At 34.1% G+C, this 21695-nt stretch overlaps 1 long non-coding RNA gene and 1 pseudogene across 1 annotated transcript in view; one reads left to right on the top strand and one right to left on the bottom strand.

Moving 5' to 3' along the window:
• The window catches only part of LOC139356535 (uncharacterized), a 348801-nt gene that overhangs the window by 126816 nt on the left and 200290 nt on the right, over window positions 1-21695 (top strand). The gene's annotated exons all lie outside the window — the stretch shown is intronic.
• On the bottom strand, window positions 20027-20827 carry LOC105483791 (large ribosomal subunit protein uL30 pseudogene; annotated as a pseudogene).

Raw genomic sequence — 21695 nt, 5'->3', positions numbered from 1 at the left:
TTGGATAGCACCATTCTATAATTGCCTATTTAAAAATAGATTTTAATTTCTTGCTCAAATTCTTAATGTGATTATTTTATTGATTGTTTTATAGTTATTTTAAAGACTAAACCATCTGTTGTTCTCTTTCTTTATTTTCTTGATTTTTGATTGATATTTTTCTTGATATTTCTGTTATTTTCTTGATTTCTTATATATTAGTTCTCTTTTTTAGCATGATATATAATTTTTATCAGATTTCTGAATTTGAGACGAAAAAATTGTAGATGTTCTAGATTATATTCTCTCCCATCAAAGATAGTATAATTTTTGTCAGTCAGATAAAATACATTGGTACAAAAGACACTATTTTTATTCTCATCCCAAGCATTTATTAATTTTGTAGTCTTATGCAAAGCATGTAACAGCCTTGAGCCTGTTTCTTCATCCATAAATGGACCTAATATTCATCTTGCTTAAAGCAAAGATTGAAAGATAAATAACCAATTTCTGAAATTTTTGTGAAATTCGCAAGGTAATATGTGAGCCTAAAATTTATATGAATAACTCATTAATTCTGTATATATTCATCAATGTTTTCATAGGTTGCTTGAAAGTAAAAGCAGAATGTTGTTGGGTAAAAATTGTTTATACAATTTGTAACTCCATTTGTGTTGCTCTAAAAGGAATACCTGAGATTGGGTAATTTATAAAGAAGAGAGATGTATTTGGCTAATGGTTCTCGAGGCTATACATGAAGTACAGCACTGGCATCAGCTTTTGGTGAAGACCTCAGAAAGCTGACAATCAGAGCAGAATTTTTTTTTTTTTTTTTTTTTGATACGGAGTCTCACTCTGTCACCAGGTTGAAGTGCCGTAACACGATCTTGGCTCACTGTAACCTCTGCCTTCTGGGTTCAAGTGATTCTCCTGCCCCAGCCTCCCAAGTAGCTGAAACTACAGGCATGTGCCAACATGCTTAACTGGGCTAAATATTTTTTATATATATATATATTATATTATATATATATATTATTTTTATATATATATATATATATATATATATATATATATATATATATATATATATATATGTGGAAACAAGGTTTCACCATGTTAGTCAGTATGGTCTCAATCTCTGGACCTCCTGATCTGCCCACCTTGGCCTCCCAAAGCACTGGGTTTACAGGCGTGATCCACTGTGCCCTGCAAAGAAGGTGTCAGCATATCACAAGGCAAGATCAGGAGCAAGAGAGAAAAGGAAAGAGATATCACATCCTTTTTAAACAACCAGGTCTCAGGGGAACTCAGAGAAAGAACTCACTCATTACCATAAGAAGGGCACCAAGCCATTCGTGAGGGATCTGCCCCCACAACCTAGACACCTTCCACCAGGCCCTACCTCCAACATTAGGGATCACATTTCAACATGAAATTTGGAAGGCATAAACATTCAAACTATGCTGCTATGACAAACAAGTTCGTTTGTATTTATATGTGTGTTATGACTGTTTTTAATGGTCTTTGATAGAAAAAAGTACCTGTTTTCTGAAGGCAATGAATGGTTATGAAATCAGCTATTAACATTCCTACAATAGCAAAGTGAGAGCACATTTCATAGTCGCTGTAGTTGCACTCTTTGGTGAAGTTTCACAGCAGTAGGAAAGAATCTCAATGCTAGCCTGAATTTTTGGCCACAGCCTAGTTATTCTGGCACACATTGAAATCTCAAGACATCAAGAGAAACAAACTTTGGGACACTCAGTGGCACTATTTTTTAAAGTCAGATTCTTTTTCAGTGGGTATTCACATTTCCTTATTCCAATCATTCCAATGCAGCACAAAAGAAAAATCGTTTTCTTATCTTGCACTTTATTAAGAGGAAAAACATTCTTTTGTACTGAAAGCTTCATTTTCCTGTAAACAGAATGATTAACTTGAGATTGTGCCAACTAATTTCTGAGTGTCTAGATAAGATTAAAGGCCTTTATTTTGCTAAACTCATGTGTTGATATTTTCTCATTACTTTCTCTATTACTTAAGCCAAGAGGTTTTTATTAACCACTCACAAACTTGCATCTTTGCACTACATTCTGGCAATACTTGGAATGCTTTGACGTCATATAGTATCTGAATAGAGCAATGTTCTTGATGGTATGGAGAAGTTCTCATTGTAAAATAATTTTTATTTTTTCAAAAACAAACTTATCTTCAAAATCAAGTGCCCACCTAGGGCATGCTCTTTTTAACTTACATTCTGGCAAATAACTGATATTGACCATCCATTGCTTCTCAAAAGAAAAATGATTCCCTGTTAGACAGACTCTTAAGTTAAAAATGCCTTTTAGGCATATACTTAAAGTCTCATTTCTTTTCCTATGTCCTCCACAATGTCTTTAATGTGCTTCATTTGGGTAATAACAGCCAGCAGTCAGGAAAGACAGAAACAGCGACCTTGATTACTCCCTCAGCATACTTATGGGTGAACTGAGTCTTGATGCATGAACAAAAACACTTCAAGGTCATATTCCTTATCTCTCTAGGTTATTATTTTCTCTTAAGAGGAAACTACGATGCTTCCTCTCTTACCAGAATGATAATCGAGATATTAAAACATGGCTTTGTCATAAATCCTAAACACAAATAACTAAGTATAGATAAAGATCTACAACAGAGCAAAAATCCTCTAGCACTGGATACGTACACAAACTATCCTAGGCAGTTTCTCCTAACAGCTGCTAAATTACTTCTATTAATTGCAGCTTCATAAAACTAAGAAAAAAGAAAAGTAAAGAAAGGAAACAACAACGCTGTTTAATGGCATGCCTCTGTGTTACTACTTTTCTGTATGGTACACAGCAAAGCAATCAAACATTTGGACATTACAAATATCCTAGCAATCAATTTGATTTAAAATACTCTCCAAGTATAGATATGGCAAATGAAAAGACTCATTTCTTTTAGCCACTATTTCTAATGCTGCTAGGAAAATGCAGTTGAGGAAATGCTTATCAGAAGTACTAAATCAGCATTACAGATATGTATTAAGGAACCAGATGAATCTACAATTGCAACCAATTTGTTTTTCAGATGAGGCTTTATTTTTTTTTTAGATTTGATGGATGGTTGTTTTTTAAGAATAATGTATGTCTAGAATGGATTCACTCTGGAGAGTGATACAAATATACTCAAAAGCATGAAGAAGTGTAAGTGGGAAGTGGTATATATAAACTATATCCAGGAAGAAATGAAATAGTCGAAAGGTCCATTTCATGCTTGACATTTAGAGAACAGCTCTCCAAAGTTTACATAGTGACAAGAATGCTGGACAAAGTCAGGACAATGGAAGCAAGCGCCTTTGTCAGTACCTAGTTGTGATATCAATGGGGAAAAGTCTTAAACCAAGTCTCTCAACCTTAGTTCTATTGACATTTTGGGTGGGATAATTCTGTGTTGTGAGAAACTGTTCTCTTTATTCTAGAATGCTTAGGAGCATTACTGACTTCTTCCAATGCGATGCCAGTAGCACCCTCAACTGTGAAAATCAAAAATGTCTCCAGACATCGCCACTTGTTTCCTGAGGGCAAAATTACCAGTTGTAGTAAACCACTGTTTTACATACTTTTATGGTTTTTTAATCTCTAAAGAGAGGAGTTGAGATGAGATGTGTCTTTTCCAGCTCTAATATTCTCTGACCTGTCCAGCTATGCTCACAAAATTGATGAGAAATTATCTGTTTTTATCAGGTATCACCAGAACTAACTTTTTTATGTACTCAACTTGCAGAAATTATAGCTAGTTTCCCCACATACAGTAAGGGAATTCCAACTGCATCTTGTGCCATATTTTTGAGTTAAAATTTTACTTTGCTTGTTTTCATTCTTTATTTATGCATCATCTTCCAGACAGGGTGGTCAACTGTCTCAGTTACGTGAGACTTTCGTGGTTTGGGCATTGAAAGTCCTGTGTCCTGAAAAAGGCCTCAATCCTGAGCAAACGGATCACTTTCCTTCTGTAACTATTTCCACGTGGTTGTGTGTGTGTGTAGATATGCGTATATACATGCATGTCATGAAGAATACTATAGTACTATTCTAATAATTAGTGTTAGAATAGTGTAGTAATAGAATAATATAGTATTCAATTATCTTAATCTATTTTTTATTTTATTTTTAACATATTTTTATGTCATCAAATATTAAACTATATTATCTTAATACATGGTTATTATCTTATTCTATTAATGTACTACAGTTTAATGAATGATTTCCATATGATTTGACATTAACGTTGTTTCTAGTTTCTTTTAAATAAAAATCAATGCTCAATGAACATTCTGATAGTTACACATTTATGCATAGCTCTTAAATTTTTTAAATTAAACATTTTAATTTTGAATAATTTAAAATATCCGAGAGTATACAGATATATAACAACCCTGTAACTATTTTGTCATATTTAATTTACATTACAGTTAAAAAAATAAATAGAAATCAAATTTAGCAAATTCAGCTGAAGCTGTCTTCCCTATCTCCCTGTGTACCCACTGTCCTTGAGATAGCATGTGCCATTCCCATCAATGACCCTGAACATTTGTCACATACTTAAGTACCTACAAAAAGCAAAAATGATTCATCAGCATTGTACATATCCTTTTGCACCTTGACTTTTTTTCCAACATTATTTTTTAGAGATTTATCCATGTTGGTAGATCTATATTATTAGTTATAACTGCTATGTAATGTTCTGTTTTATGACTGAACTTTCATTTTTCCACTCATATTTAAAGACAATTACATTTTCAAATTCTTTTGCTATCGCAAACAATGTTGTATTATTTGTATATGCACAAGTATATCTGTGTATATTCATCCTCATGTACAGTGCAAAACTTCTGTAAAGTAAACAGATACAGGAGGAAATGAGGATATGCATATCTTTAACTTCACTTCAGCTAGTTTTCTTCCTGAATGGTTATTCCAATTAACACATTCAGGAGTCATGTACAAGAATTCCTGCTTCCCACTGCTTTCCTAAAACTTAATATTAGCAGATCTTATATTTTTTCCTTCTACTTCCTTTGAATATATACCCTATTCTTTGTGATTTTTCTTTTGGGGTTTATATTATTTATTTTTCTAACTTCTTCAGCAGATTCTTAGCTCATTAATTTTTAATCCATTTCTCATTTTATCATGCACTATTAAAAGTATGAATTTCTGATTAGTATTTTTGCTGGATATGGCACATTATGATTTGTAGAGCTGTTATTAATTATAATTTTTTAGCAACTTCATTGAGGTAAAACTGACAATAAATGTCACATTTTAAAAGTATTCTTTTAATTTTCAAATTTGTTTTATTTTAAGCCATTTTCTATTTTTGATTTTTGTGGATATATAGTAGGTATATAAATTTATACATATATAAATATACATGAGATATTTTGAAACAGGTACACAATGCATAATCACATCAGGGTAAATGGGGTATCCATTATGTCAAGCATTTATCATTTCTTTGTGTTACAAACATTCCAGTTATATGTTCAGTTATTTTCAAATGCACAGTAAGTTGTTCTTGACTGTAGGCATCCCATTGTGCTATTAAATAGTAGATCTGATCTTATTCATTCTAGCTAACTACATTTTTGTATCCATTAACCAGCCCCACTTCTCGCTTCTCCTAGCTTCCATTCCCAGCTTCTGGTAACCATCATTCTACTATCTATCTCCAGGAATTCAATTGTTTTAATTTTTAGTTCCCACAAATGAGTGAGAACACGCAGTTTGTCTTTCTGTGTTTCTCTTATTTCACTTAACATAGTATCTTCCAGCTCCATTCATGTTGCTGCAAATGACAGGATCTCATTTTTTTGTTATTGCTGAATAGTACTCCAAAACAATGTGTATTTTGTAAGTGCTGATATATGTTAACACCACTGAAATCATGAACAAAATCAAGGTGATGAACATGTATCAATCCCAAAAATTTTATCTGTCTTCTTTGTATTTCATTTCTCCCATGCCTCTACCACCATCCCCCATCCCCAGGCAAAACGAATCTGCTTGCTTTATTTACTGTCACTTAGTTTGCATTTTCTAGGATTTTGTATAAATAGACTCAAATAACATGTACTCTATTTTGGTCTAGTTTCTTTAATTTACCATAATTATTTTGAGATGCACCCACGTTGTTGCATACATCTTTTTTTTTTTTACTGGGCAGTAATCTATTGTATGGCTATAACACCAAGTTACTATTTCGTTGATAGATATTTCAGTTGTGTCCAAGTTTCGTTTATTACATATAAAACTGCTATGAATATTCATGTTTAAGTTATTTTGTGAAAACATGCTTTTATTATTTTTGAATATTTACCTAGAAGTAAAATTGTTGAATCATATGACTAGTATATGTTTACTTTTGTGGGATACTGTCAATGTCTTAGTATACATTCTATTAGAGGTTGTTTTTTCTTGTTACTTTACTTTGTAATCAAAATAATCTGTCAATAACTTTAGAGAAGTTTAATTTTCTTCTAGAATTCCCCACAATTTTTGCTTTATATTTTACTATATTTTTTCTGTATATATATTTGCTATATTTGCCAAAATATGTCTTGTATATTGAAGTCATGTTAGTTACTCCCATGGTCAGAGCATTAGCATTATGTTGTAATGCTTTGCCAATTTTTTATTTTATTTGTCCATAATGTCTGTTTTGCTTGATATTAATGTAGTCAACTTTCATTTACTTTATATATAATTTCCATTCTTTGACTTCAAAACTCTCTGACTTTATGTTTTTGCCTCCTATAAAGGCATGTAGCTGGAACTTATTTGTCAGAGCATCACTAAGAGCTTTTCTGTAAGAGTGATTGCCATTTATTTGTAGGTAATATATTGCTACTCTCTCACAGCTTTGAACAGTTTCTCTCTTAGCTCTTCCTGTCTTTTCTCCGTCTTGCTCTCACTTTTGTTCTTGTTCTTTCTTCTTCCCTCTGTCTCTGTTTTCTGTTTCCTACTTTATTATAATATATTTAAATATAAATTCTGAATAATTCTCAATTATTGTCATTTTAAGCATTTATTTTTCTACACTCTGTCATTTTCTTTTGGTCCTACTTAGATAAATGTTAGATATTTTTAACATATTTAAAAATATCTCTTTTTTATGTCTTAATTTCTTCTGATAGAAATTGTGTGATATTTTCAACTATTTTTTCTATTTCAATTATCCCCTTTTCAGCTAAACATAGACTGCTGTTTACCTATCTGTATCAGCTATCTATATCTACCTATTAAGGTTATTAATATAACATACGCATGTGTATATTTCAATGGAACTGCATTTTTAAAATATATATTTTATTCTTTACTGAGATGTATTGTTTCATTATGTCACGGTTTTTCCCTAAGGTTTCAATTTTTCTTTTATATTTTAATTAATTTTACATTTATTTTGCATCTTATTTGGGTGATCTTGATATTAGAACATATTCCTGGGGTTATAAATCAGATGTGTCTTTTAGCTCCCTCATAATAGATTCTTTCCTCATATGCTTTTAATTTTTGCTTTTAATTTTTTATTGTTAGCTCACACATTAGGAAGGCTTAATTTTTCCCTGCTGTCAGAAAATCTTGTAGTAGCTTGCACTATGTTCTGCAAAAGAAGCCTCAGAATTATTAACAAATTTTATATTAATTTCTTGAATTGGTGGTACTTACATTACATAGGTAATGAAAAATTGAATCCAAAACCAATGTAAGGTACAAAATTGGAACCTCTGAGGATTCTTCTTTTTTCTTCTTTAGCCCACAGTAATACAGATTAGCTTTCTTCCCACTTTCCTTTGCCAGTGGGGAGAATATTTGTTTAGTTTGCCCTTTCACTAAGGGTGTAGCACCCTGAGGATTCTAGGTTTATGTCAGTCTCAGTTTCTCTTCCCTGTCTAGTATCCAAGATGCTGTATCACACAGACAAAAAATCCTTATCCTTCCTGCCTACAGTAGCCTCACCAGCAGCTCAAAATATTCTGCTTTCAATTACCTATTCATTTATGAGACATGGCATTTTTCCTTCCTCACAAGCTGTCAGGCATTTAAAACAATTTCAACATTTTAAAGCATGAGAGATTTTACTTTTTTTTTGTCCATGGCATTTCTGGAATCTGAACTGTCCCTTAGTAATATCTTAGTAAAAGTTCTGTAGGTAAAATTGCTGAGTCAAAGTATTAATATATCTTTAATGCTTTTAACATAAATTGTCAAAATTGTTCGCTGCAAGAAGCATGCAAGGATAAGATAATGATGATGCCTCAGTCTGCACAGATGACCTCTGCTTTGCTTCTCTGTCCCTTCTCTTTCATCCTGCCTCTACTCTGATGCTACTTTATGACACCCTGGAATCATTTCTTTCTGCATTTCTGGGGTGCTATGGAACTCTTCAGTGCTGTATTGACTTCTCTGTCTTGTCACCTACCATAGCAAATTGTAATATGGTTTATTGCGGCTTCCTCGGTATTGACTGAGGATAGTATAAGTGTTGCTACTGCTTTGCGTTCCTACAGGGACAAAAGCCTTTTTCACAGGGACTCATGACTTGCTACCCTTTCAATTCACCTTTCCTTCCCACTGTCTGAGAAATCTTTACTGATTTTCGAGTTAGAGAACAAAGGTGGTAAGGGTCTAACTGTTAAGTAACCTGCATTTTCCCATGTATTGTCTGGCATGTGTACTAGAGTCCTTTCTGTTGCTCTTGGAAGAGTGGAATTTTAAAATTCCAAATTCAAGAAAGTATGGCATCCTTTCCCCCCAACCCCCGCCCTCCGGTTTTCAGTTCTTGTGAGACAAATCAGTAGAATGCCTCAATGGCTGAAGGGTCACAGAGTGAAAGAAGGCAGGGGAATAAAATCACTTCTGTTAATATAGCATATTATTATCGCATCACATTTAATGAAGCTGTGGGGGATTCTTTTACTTCACCGACATGGTCCCTTGCCACTCTTACAATACCTTAGACCTCAAATCTCCAAACATATACTTTTGATGACTCACAGAAAGTCTAGGTTTCCATTTCGGTTTTACAACATATCTAAGCTATTTCTCCTGGGAGTGCTTAGAGAGACAGGGTTCTGGCATAAATGAAGCTACTTCTTGCATTTCTGGGGTCCTTCTTTTTAGTGTTCCTTCCTCTAGTCATCCATGACCTCTGTAGCCCAAGACTGTTGCTTATGGAATTGCCAATGTTGTCACAGATATCCTCTATTTTTGATGCTTTCTCCCTCTAGCCATTAGAAAAGAAAGTTTTTTTCTTTATGTGACTAGTCTTCTGAAGTTTCTCATAGCATGTACGTTGAGGCCCTGGTAAATTCTTCCTTTATTTTACATCATTTTCTGTCTTAGAGTAAGCAGACATCCAAAGGGTGATGTTAGGGGATGAGAGGTCTATTCTTATACTCTCTCTGAAAATACTATTTCTTTTTTAAAACTCAGGTTCTGTTGCTCTACTTATCTACTCTATCAGACTTGTTTTTCACTTGGATATTTTCTCACAGAGTTCATTATTCCATGCAAATCAAGATCTATTACTGGAAATCTGGATCTGTGCCCTATAACACTCCCAGGCAGTTAAGACACTCTTGATCAAGTTATGGTTGTTAAAAGATGGTTCTGCCCAAGAGTACAGAAAGAGCCTCTGTGGACTAATGAGGTTTAACTTCCAATTACATCGAATAGAGTTTTATGTCTGACACAGTCTCCAATATTTTGTCATGTATTTTTATTTTATAGCTGACAAATTTACCAACTGTTTTTGTTTGTTGCAATAGTTTTGATGCAATATTACAAATATGGCTATTACTTCCTAATTAGCTTATAAGTTGTACACAAATCTAATAAAAACTTTATTATTATTTTATTTTTACCTGACACATATCTAAATTTCTCTAGCAGAATGTGTGAATGAAAGACTTAAGAATACATCTCATTCAGGCAGCCTGGGTTCAATTCTCCGTGTGAGAATACCAAGCTTGGCTGGACACAGTGCCTCACATCTCTAATCCCAACATGTTGAGAGGCTGAGGCAGGAAGATTACTTGAAGCCAAGAGTTGGAGAACAACCTGGGCAACAAAGTGAGACACTCCATCTCCACTGCCAGATGCAGTGGTGCACACCTGTAGTCTCAGCTTCTCAGGAGGCTGAAGCAGAAGGATTGCTTGAGCCCATGAGCCCAGAAGTTTGAGACGGCAGTGAGTTATGATCACACCACTGCACTAGAGCCTGAATGGCAGAGTGAGAGCTTTTCTCTAAAATAAGTAAACAAATACAGACACACATACATAAAATAATAATTATTATAATAAAAAGAATACAAGCAGTCTGCAATTTGTGTGTTATGGTGTTAACTGCAACTCATGTATGTTGTACCCTCATTTTTCTCAATATCACGGTAACTAAATAACTGCAAATTAAGAGTACAGTTCTTATGTGCATATTTTATAGTTAATACTTACTGTTCAAAAAAAGAAGTATTTGTATTAAATAAGAATAATATAGGTGTACTTGTCTATTGCATAATAAAACACATGATAAAGTACTACAAACGAAAGACAATAGTTCTTACAAGCAAATAGGGAATGCAGAGGAAAAATAATAGAGGAGCATCTCAGTCACGATTCAAATTTAGTTTATAATAAATATAAAACTTCAATTTTTGAGTCTGGATTATACATGCTGTTATTACTAATTTTACACATGACCCTCTTTCTTTTTAATCATTTATTTTGTCAATTAATAGATTTATTTATTCAGAATTTATTCAGCTTCTGTGAAACTACCACCCAAGACAAAAATAGAAATGGCAGAAAACCTTACATCTACCTAAACCATCCTCCTCAACTACTTCCCTTTCATTTCTCAGATGCAAACACAATTTTGTGTGTGTGTGTGTGACTTTTATTTTAAGTTCAGAGGTGTTAAGTTCAGGTTTATTACAAAAACTTGTGTCATGGGGCTTTGTTGTACTGATTATTGCATCATCCAGGTATAAAGCCTAGTACCCATTAGTTATTTTTCCTGATTGTCTCCCCGCTCCCACCCTCCACTTTCTCAAAGGCTCCAGTGTGTGTTGTTCCCCGCTATGCGTCCCTGTGTTCTCATCATTTAGCTCCCATTTATAAGTGAGAACATGCGGTATTTGCTTTTCTGTTTTTGAATTCTTTTAAAAATTGATACATCGAATGCATGCCATAACATTATTTTATTTAGTTTTAGCTTGCTTTTGAACTTCATAATAATGATATACCATATGTAGTCTCTGGACATGCTTTTTCACTTTATATTAATACTGTATACAGTTATAGTACATTTACTTTTACGTTACATAATTTCTACTGTGTGAAAAAGGGCACATTTTATTTACTCTCCAGTTGATGCACATTGGATTGTTGCCATTTTTTTCTTTTATGCTAAGAACACGACTGTCAAGAAGCTATGTATATTCCTATATCTTTTTCTGGCACACAGTTATAATGTAAGTGTTTATCACAAAGATTCAGTTCTTTATCCCAGTAGAGTTGATTTCTGTGTGTGTTATGACATAAGGATCTGATTTCATTTTTTGTACTCATATGGAACTAATTTTTCCAGCTTCAATAGTAAACAGTCTTTTCTTTCTCTATGATCTGCCATGCCATCCTTGCGTATGTCAGGGTTCCTAAGAGCATGGGATCCTCTGCTCTGTAGATCCTTTATTATTATTTTTTATTTTATTTTTTTGCCTATCCATACTCTAATGCCACACTGCTCTAATTACTATAGCTTTATAGTAAGTCTTCTTATTTGGAAAGTCTTATCCTTTCCTTATTCTTCTACTGACGTATCTTGGCTATTCTGAGTGCTTTGCTATTCCATGTAAATTTTAGAAGTCATTTATCACGTTTCATTAAAATATTACATTTAGAATTTTTAATGGATTAATTTTCTTTAAATTGATAGTCAATTTGGGGATAACTGACATTTATAATTGTTTTCCAATCTATTGACATGGTGTATCCCTATATTTACTTACCTTGCCTTTAATATCTTGTAGTAAATTTCTATACTATTCTGCATAAAACTTTGGTACTTTAAAAAAAATGTATTCCTTGTGTATTAGTTAGGGTTCTTTACAGAAACAAAATGTATATTCTGCAATATACGTATACACACACACAATATGCATATATACATATATGCAGAGACCTAACTCTGGTGGAATATGTTCCAGTATGAGAACAGAATAAGATGGATATCTCAGCTCAGGCAGACAGGCAGAGAAAGGGAGAAGGAGAATTCGCCCTACTTCTACTTTTTTGTTCTCTTCAGACCCTGGATGGATGCTCATCTGGACTGGAGAGGGCAATCAGTTCAGTCTGTTGATTCAAATACTAATCTTATCTAGAAACCCTCACAGACTCATCCAGAAATAATATTTAGTCAAATATTTGGGCACCCTGTGGTCCAGTCAAGTTAACACATAATATTAACCATCATACCTTGGTATTTTATTGTTGTCGTTATAGTAATTTACTGTTTTGTTGCTGTTATAAATGGTAAAATTTAAGTTATTATTGCCAAATATTGGTTGTGGGAATATTGAAATGCAATCTTATGCCTAGCGAATTTGCTAAATTCTAGTATTATTTTGTGTAATTTTTACTAGATTTAAAAAATTATGTAATTATGTCACTTTCAGATAATGAGAGCTTTGTTTTATTTATTTATTTATTTATTTATTTATTTATTTTTATCTTATCACACTTGTCAAGACACTTACTTTGAGTGAATAGAATAAAAAAAGTGAGTATTTTAAAAAATAATTTTTAAAAAGTGCTTTCAATATTTCTCTATCTAAAATAATATTTGAGGTGTGCCTTTTGTAGATACCATTTATTAGATTTCCTTTTACATTTAGTTGAGTAAGAAGTTTTTCATCCTGAATGGCAAATTTTCATGAACTAATTTTCCAGTATTTGTTGAATAGAACATTTTGCTTTTTTATTTTGTTGTAAATATACATTTTCTAATAGTGGAAAACAAATAACGTAATAAATAAAATTCATTCAATTAATATACCTTGAGAAAAAATATATATCATAGTCTCCTGTACCAAATACCAGATAGTGAGAAAAAGGGAAAATCTTTCTGAATATAACAACAAATAAAGAAAATAAAATACTGATATTTTCATGCAGTCAAATGCTCTACCAGAGAGCTACACCCCCAGAATGTTGATATATTTGTTTTTGAAAGTTTAGAAACTTCTAAGTTATATTAAATGTCTTAAAGAAAAATAAGAAGGAAAGTACAAATTGGGAAGAGGGAAATACTTTGTACCATGTAGCATCAATGTGTCATCAATCATGTCAACATGTCAGCTCTTATGAATCAGTAAGAAAAGGACAACAAATACTACAAAATAATTTGGACAAGAGATCTGAGCATGTCATACAGAAATATATCAGATGTTTCCAAATCACTTCATATTTAACACAATTGTATATTTCAGCATTGCTCAGAATGGCCAGGGTATAAAATAATATCAATAATAAATTTAAAAATCAACTTTCCACATTGTAAATGCCCTTAATAGGAGAATGAATGGTTGAATACATTTTGGAATGTTAGGCAACCCTTAAAAATAATAAATTTTTGAACTAATTCTCTCGTTGCTATCTTTCATGTATTGAATGAAAAAAAAGATACAGAAAAATGTTTGTGTTATGATCACATATTTGTGAAAAAAGTACTAGTGCCCTTAAATCTATGCATGCATTTATTCACATGCATAGGGGGTATATTATTATGGGAGTGGGGAAATAAATATGAAAATGATACATTAGGTTGCTAACATGGGTTATTTGTGATGATCTGCCAGAGGACTAATGTGAGTAGAGTAAGGGGAGAGAAAGTTGGAGACAGCAAACAAAACAGAATAAACATATAAAATCACATTTTTGAATTTATGTAAAAGTTATATGTTAACATTATAAATTGAGATAAAAGCAAAACAAATTGCAAAGCTCTGAATTTCAACAGAAAAACAAACGAAACCAGAATCCCAAGGAATAAATTTGTTAGCTAATATTCTCACACAGAAATTGAACTTCCATCACTCTTGTCAGTGGAAAAGAATTAATAATATAACAAATGAGCCAGGCACAGTCAATATCAGATTTAATACAAGGCATAATTATAATTGAAGATACAAAAATCAAATAATGAAACATAATGTAGAGTTAGCTTCAATTTTGAATCTTCCTAGGGCTTAAAGTTTTCTAGAATAAATTTCCCATAGCAAAGGATTTGTTTGCCCGTAACTATTAAGCAACAGAGAAAAATAAACTGCTTTAATTAATCAATGTTTGATGCCTTGGTGGTGTTTTCTTCATCATTAAATAGACTATCTTTCTGTTATGACTAATTGATTTCTGAAGCCATAACACCCGGGCTGAAAGGGCATGAAAGATGCACAGGATATATTCTTGCTATGTCTGCAGACAGAAATTCTTGCTCCAACGAAGTAGTTATCAAAGTGTGGTCCAGGTATCCCCGAGGATTTACAAAACTTTTTCAGGTACACAAGGTTAAAAACCTTTTTTGTAATAATACTAAAACATTATTTGCCTTTTATACTGTCATTATCTCACAAGAGTACCTTGGAGTTTTCCAGAGGCTACATGATATTTTATATCTCAATAGATTAAACTCAGAAGCAGATACTAGAATTTAGCTCTTTTCTATTTTTAAAATTTAATAAACTGATAATTGTAAGTAGAGTGTTTCTCTCCATTCTATGAGCTGTTCTAGCAAATTGCTTGAACCTAAGAAAAGGGTTGTGTGAACCTTAGTTTATAACCAGTCAGTCAGAAGCACAGGCTACAACCTCGGGATTGCATAGGCATCTAAAATGGAGATCTGTCTTTAAGAAACGAGCCCTCGGTCTAAAAGATCTGACACTATCTCCAGTAGAGAGTGGGATGGAATTGGAGGACACTCAGCTGGTGTTTGCTGCAGAATTTCTTGGTTCATATATGGGGAAACCCTTGCATACCTGATGAAGTGTTGTGCTGAGTGGTGTGTAAGAGAGAAGAAAACACTTTTGCTTTTGTTTTGCTTTTCTGTATTTTTAAGTACCATGTTACATTTTTATCTGACCTAAAGGATATACGAGATGATAAAGGATTTTATGAAGTGCACAGATTAACAGCCAGATTAAAGGGATGCAGAGAGTGGAGTATGGGGGAAGCTTCCATGTCCTCTCTGGGTGCACCACCCTCAGTAACCTCCGTGTGTTCACCTGTCAGGAGGCTCACTGAAGCCTGTCTGTTTGGAATTTTATGGAGACTTTATTAAGCAGATATGATTGACTAAAACTTTGGCCACTGGCGATCAACTTAATCTTCAGTCCCTCTTTTTTCCCAGAGGTGTTTCTAAACAAGCTGAAGCTTTCCAAAGTACCCCCGCCACCACTCATCTCAGTAGCATAAAACAAACAAACAAAACCCATTCATCACTCCAGAGGTTCCGAGGATTTTAGCCTTTGTATGCCAGAAAACAGGAACTAAGACCAAATATGTGTTTCACAATATTACGGTATCATTTTATCTTTTCCAAGTGTAAGATTGATACTCTCACACTCTATTGTTGGGAGTGTAAACAAGTCAAACTATTGGGAAACACAGTCTATTCAAAATTTTTTTAAAACAGCTATTTTACTATAACTGAAGCATGCCTCCTTTTCTGTATGCAATCTATGGGTGTATTAACATTGGCTCAAGTCTGCAATAAGAGAAGCACAGCCACATTCACTGAAGCACAGCTTGTACCACGAAAAAGTGAGAACAATCAAAGTGCTTATAAATAGAAGAATTCTGCAATAAGTTATGGATTGTCTCTTCAATGACATCCTACAAAAGCAATAAAAATGAATGATGTTGCTTCTAAGGTGCTTGTATGAAAAGCTTCCCAATATACAACTATTCTGATTATCATTAATGTAGTTCAAATTTTTAAGTAAGTTACAGAACAGTATGAGTGATGTATACTTTATACTTTATATATATACATATGAATACATGTATACATACAAATATTAGTATATGAATAAGTGCTCATGGAGGGAGTATGAGTGTGTAAGACTATGGCATGTGTATATTTTCTGGAAGGCTACACAACAACTAATTAATAGTGAGAATTTCTAACAGTGTTAAAGGTAGACTAATGGGGGATTTTTGAGTTTTGCTCTCCTTCTTTTTTTTTTTTTGAGATGGAGTCTTGTGCTGTCACCCAGGCTGGAGTGCAGTGGTGCGATCTCAGCTCACTGCAAACTCCGCCTCCCGGGTTCATCCCATTATCCTGCCTCAGTCTCCGAGTTGCTGGGACTACAGGCGCCTGCCACCAAGCCTGGCTAATTTTTGTATTTTTAGGGGAGACGGGGTTTCACCGTGTTGTCCAGGGTGGTCTCGATCTCCTGACCTCAGGATATGCCCGCCTGGGCCTCTCAAAGTGCTGGGATTACAGACATGAGCCACCGCACCCGGCCTTTGCTTCACTTTTATCTATCTTGTTTGAATTTTTTTTAAAATTACAAACATATGCTAGTTTTAATAATACATTTAAAAATAATATTTTAGTTAAAAAATAAATGCAAATATTGTCTTCTTTTAGGAGTTTGCCTTCAGAAGACATAATTATATTAAACAGAAAAAACTTCTTGAAAGGGAATAAAAAAGATAATACAGGTGGATTTGTTCTATGATAAAGTTAAATTCCAGTCAATAAGCATTTTTAATCATCTACTGAATGAAGAGAATGTGCTCTATGCTGCAAGGACCTGAAGATTAACTAATATGGACTGTACCAACCCAATAATTTGCCGTTATGACCTCAAGTGTCCTTAGTGTAGGCAGGTCTGCAGCAAGATAGTATAGGGTGGAAGAAAGGTATTCACAGTTGCTTGGAAAATCGGGAGCAAGAAAAGCCCTAGGAAAATCTTTCCCTCGGGGAACTGATTAATATTTCATGGTTCTGACATATGCCTGGAGTCAGAAGTGATAGTCAAGGAGGGGAAAATCAGATAGAGAATAAAGAAGACAGAGGAAAGAAGCAGTAACTTCACGTGAGTGACAGTAACAGCATTTTCTCTGTCTAAAGAGTAAGGCCTAATACTTATTGAGAATTCACTCTGGGCTTTGGCTAAAAAAAATAAAGAGTTATTACAAAATGACAGACTAATATTATATAATATATCTATGTAGCATATATTATATTATGTATATTACACATTATGTGACATATATCATGTTCTATCATCTAGATCACATATCATTATCAAATAGCTAATGTACATTTAGAGCATCATATTATTACCATTTCAAATCTTCCCAAGCTATTACCTCTTAACAACTCTCTCAGAGAGATGTGATTTTTTTCTGAGGGGGGAAACATTATTTCTGAGAGGTTGAGAACCCACTCAAGGTTTCATGGCTAGGAAGCAGTATGGCGGGGTCCTTGATGTTAAAGTCCTTAAAAATTTCACTGTACTTTTTTTTTTTTTTTTTTAGACAGAGTCTTGTTCTGTTATCTAGGCTGGAGTGCAATGGCGTGATCTGAGTTCACTGCAATCTCTGCCTCCTGAGTTCAAGCGATTCTCCCTGCCACCGCCTCCCAAGTAGCTGGGATTACAGGCACCCACCACCATGCCCAGTTAATTTTTTGGTATTTTTAGTAGAGACAGGGTATCACCATGTTGGCCAGGCTGGTCTCAAACTCCTGACCTCAGGCGATCCACCCACTGGGCCTCCCAAAGTGCCAGGATTACAGGTGTGAGCCACTGTGCCCAGCCCACTTTACTTTTTATTTAAAGAGAATATATCCTTCCATACCCTACAACTTACACAGCAGAGAGACCTATTTCTCTATTATATCCACCAAACATGCACAACAACTTCAAATTTTGCATCTCATAACTGTTGCATTTTAAATATTGTTTATCTAATTTTGAGCTCTTATGTCATCACCAACAAAACTTTCCTGAGCACCTAATGTGTCCAGGACATTGTGTTAGAGGGAATAGATATAAATTAAAAAAGAAAACGATCTATGCTTTAAAGAGATTGATAACTGATTTCATTAAAAGGGAAACATAAAAAAAAAGATGATAGTTGCATAAGGCAAGAAATGGCATATGCTAGGTTAAAAATACAATCAGAAGGTGACATGGAAGTTCAGAGAAAGGAAGCTTTTATTAAGCTTTGTAGTCTTGGGAAACTTCCTTAATTTTCTTAGCCTCAGTTTCCTCATCTGTGAGGTAGGATCATAGAGACCATTTAATAAACAGACACTCTTAATAATATTTTCTACTCTTCCTCCCCTTATCCTCTCTTTTTCATTTTCATCTTCATATTTCCTGAGTTCTCAGACTAACTAACATGAAAAACTTCAGCGAGTCTTTAAGGAAGAAATAGAGAAGTGGAAATCATGGGGAGGGAGTTTTTGACACAGAAGAGATAGCAAGAGATGTATTGCTAATATCAAATTTAGAATATAGTAAAAATTTAAGAGAATGACTCAATTCATATAAAATTCCATGAACACATTCTACATTGGAGTTTATATGTGTTATTTGAGTCATGAAAATGCTCAATAATTAGCCCATCCTTTCTACCTTCTTTCCACTCTGGCTCTGAAGCAAATGAGAAACAAAACAAAACAAAAGAGCAAGACAGATGAAGACCTTGGGTATTGGCATTACTGCTAAGAAAGGCCAGGTTGCAAGATTAAGTTTAGCATAACAGCCGAATGGACTTGCTACCTACATCCTCAAAGAAGAGAAACTTTCTCACTTAGGATAATGTTGCATAGGACAAAGTGGCTGAGAAAAAAAAGCCATGTTCTGGGTAAGAGGAAGGGAAGAGAACAGAGGAAGTGTCTGGGCAACTCACGCCTTGCTATTCTCTCAGACTTACTAGTCAGATCTACCTCTACCTAGCGGGTGCAGAAAAATGGGGAATGTAAGAGGAAGGAAGGATTTTAGGAAATGCCTTCCCAACAAAACCAGGGAGTTGGTGAAGAGGTGCATTCAGGTGCACATGCACATACACACAGGCAGACACTGAAGACAGCAGTAGCAAAACCCAGGACATGCACTGACATCCAGCTGAACTGTCCTCCTATCAGAGGAGTTGAGGGGGGCAAAGAAAGAAAAGTCGCATGAGCTAAAAAGAAGAGAATATCAGGTGCTGAGTCATCCTCCCGAATGGTTTTCCTCCTTTCTTGATTCTATACCACCAACCTACTGGACAGCTTAATATGTTTTCTAATTTTTTGAAAAGAAATTAAAACAATATTTAGATTAAAGTTACCACTAATTTAGTTGTGCTCAGTTATCAGGAACCTTGTAGTGTCTCTTATATATTTTTAAAATATTTAGAATTAATATACAACATCTGTATAGAAAAGTGTTCATAAAGGTGTAGCTCAACATAGTTTTAAAAAGAAAATGACCTTGAAACTATCACCAAGGTCAAGAAAGAACTTATGTGGGGCCTTCCCCATACCCCTGCCCCTCCCTCAAGTAACCACAACCCTGATTTCTAACTATATTCAGATTTTCCTTGTCTGTTTTGAACTTCACAAATACTGTCATGTTTATCTTTTCTTTTGTTTAATATTATGTTTGTGACAGGTTTTTTTAAATTATTTTTTCCTTTTTCATGGTAATATTCTATCATTTGAAATATACCATAATCTCATTGTTCCATTCCATGTTGATGTTTTTGGGATAGTTTCCAGTTGGAACTATTATAAATAATTCTGACACATTCTTGTGTGTGCCTTTTGTTGCACATCAATACTCATTTCTGTAGATGTAAATAAATAGTGATAGTGGTTGTACAGAACTTTTTCATATCCACAGTTACACTTTGCATTATCAGACCTTTTTTTTTTTTTTCAATTTGAGAGCAGGTACTGTTTATTAACTGACCAGCTTAGAAAAATAATCATGGTAGCCACCTTAGTTCATTCTTCTAATAAGCCTGTTGATCTGGTCCTCCCTGTTGCCAGCATCTCCACTTTCGACAAAATTGGTGGTCTTTTTCTTCATTCCACCTCCTGGAGAAGATAACTTGAAGGGCCACAGGAAGTGATTTGCCTCTTTGAAGAGTTTTCCAACAGTATAGATCTTGTGAATCAGATCCTCCATGCAGATGATGCCATATTTACCAAGAGATCGAGCAATCGAGGCGTTATCTGTCAATGCAATTCGCTTCTTATTGATTCTGCCATAACCACGCTTGTAGATTAGTTCATTTACTGACTTCAGATTGGGGTACCCCCATGCAATATATGGCTCTACAATCCTCAGCATGTTAATCGAAGCCTTGTTGAGCTTCACAAAGCTTCCATTGAAGATCTGACGAAGGCGAAGAAGCTACACTACCTTTCGGACCTTTGGGCTCACGCCATTGATACCTCTGATGCTGATGACAAATGCCAGTTTGGGTTCAGCAGGTACATAGAAGTTGCCAGCTTTTCTTGCCATCCTCGCCATTTGAATTTCAGTTTTGTACATCTGCCTATATTCCTTGTGATAGTGCTTCGCTTTTTCATAGATAAGCTTCCTCCTTGCCTTTCGAAGCATCTTTTGGGCAAACTTCTTTCTCAGGCGCTTGATCTTCAGCTCTGCGAAATTCCTTCGCTTTTTCTTAAGGGTTTCTGGCACAGCAGGAACCTTCTTCTTCTTCGCTTCTACACCCTCTATGGTTCCAGCCAGAAAAAGAGGCATTGTCAGACTTTTAATTTAACCATTCTGGAGTATGAGTATTGGAGTATTGAATTGTGGATCTAATTTGCATTGTTCTGATAACTAAAAAGATTGGGCCCATATTCGTAAATTTGTTTACCATTGGGTGTCATCTTTTCTAGGTTGCTTGTTCAGGTCTCTTGCCCATTTTTCCCTCTTAGTTTGTTTGCACTTTTCTAATTGATTATGCAAAAATAAGCGAAGTCTGGATATAAAATTTCTGCTAGTCATATATATATTATAAGTCACTCTAGTACTTGCCCTTTTCACTCTCTTACTGATGTCTTTGATAACCAAATTTCTTCTTTTTAATATAGTTTAAAACTGTTATAGTTCATACATTTAATATTTTTAAGTTTACTAAAATACCAATAAAATTTTTCTTTAGGGTTAATTCCTTGTTCTACTTAAAAATATTTGACAAAAATTTACAATCCACTGCTAATTTTTGTGTATATAATAAGAAAATTTTTTTTCCTTATGGAGAGTCAATTCATCCAACACTATTTATTTAAAAACAGCTTTTTTTGTTCAAGAGAAATGAAAACTTATGTTCACAGAAAAACATGCATGTGCTTCCCAAACTGGAAATAACCCAGTTGTCTTTCAAATGATAGTGGTTAAAAGGCGGCTATGGTACATTCATGTAAAACTACTATCAATAAAAGACAGTGAATTATTGATAGATAGAACAACATGGATGACTCTCAAATGTATTTTGTTGAGAAAGATGCCAGGTACAAAAGATGATATACTGTATGTCTCTACGCAATTTTCTGGTATGTATATATTGCCATTTATACCAAAAAGCCAAAACTTTACAGATAGAGAACAGGTCTGTGGTTGCCAGGGAAAGTGTGAGTCA

The sequence above is a fragment of the Macaca nemestrina genome, chromosome 10 (genome assembly GCF_043159975.1).
Source record: "Macaca nemestrina isolate mMacNem1 chromosome 10, mMacNem.hap1, whole genome shotgun sequence".
Taxonomy (NCBI): Eukaryota; Metazoa; Chordata; class Mammalia; order Primates; family Cercopithecidae; genus Macaca; species Macaca nemestrina.
This window is presented reverse-complemented; position numbering and strand designations above follow the sequence as displayed.